The sequence below is a fragment of the Empidonax traillii genome, unplaced genomic scaffold, assembly GCF_003031625.1.
Source record: "Empidonax traillii isolate 1590-97213 ecotype Southwest subspecies unplaced genomic scaffold, ASM303162v1 scaffold434:size946695, whole genome shotgun sequence".
Lineage (NCBI taxonomy): Eukaryota > Metazoa > Chordata > Aves > Passeriformes > Tyrannidae > Empidonax > Empidonax traillii.
Genome location: NW_020955627.1, coordinates 886,349 through 887,257, shown reverse-complemented (window position 1 = coordinate 887,257; position 909 = coordinate 886,349).

The window sequence follows — 909 nt, the reverse complement described above, 5'->3', positions numbered from 1 at the left end:
AGCAGTCAGGCTCCAGTGCTTCTGAATCAATTGGGCCCTTTTCCCTGTCAGCTCAGGAATCCCAGTACCTCTGATGGGCATGGGCTGAGGATGCATCATGGTGCAGTTCCCCTCCCAGGCATGGTACCACAGGTCTCCTTTGGGAGACAAATGACTGGAGCAAGCTAGAAAGAGCTTTTACCTGCTGAAAAAGCTGTTAGCTGCTGATGCCCCTGCCCTGAGTGGCCTTTCCAAGGAAATGATTCTCCTTTTTGTTCCCAGGCAGCCACCTACCATTCCCTGACTCATCCCAGGAACCCATTCTCTGCCAGTGCTGCTCCAAACACTGCTTCCAAGTAAAGAGCCCGTTTCTGTTAGAGCAGGTAAACCTAAAAGGGCTTCATAAGGATCAGTGTAAATGGCATAAGGTAGCAGGGCAGGCATGTCCAAATCCCACACAAGAGACCTTGACTCCATTCACCACAAACAGAAAGACAGGCATAAATTTTCCTCACTTTACTCAGAAAAAAAAAGTGAAGCTGGCTCACTCTCACTCTATAACACTCTTTTTGGAACGCTCAGAGATTTCAGATTTTAGTCACTTGTCCCATGCTGTAAATTTTTGTAGACTGGATTTGGGTAACCTCCCAGTTTCTGGAGACCCAGTTGTCTGCAAAATTGGATTCGTTATCTGGCCAATAGTTACACACTCAAGAGAGACATTGATTATTTCTTTATTTCAGAGCTTTGCAAGCCTGAGTGCTTAGTGGGTGTGATTGTTAGTTTTATAATGAAAATAGTTCAGCTCTAGGATAGCTGGAACTTGAGTCTTTTGACAAGTTAGCAATGTATACCTAGACATATATCAGCATCTTGATTTACTACATCCTTAAAGCCTAATGGGAGCCCCCGGTGGTCCAGGGGAAAATA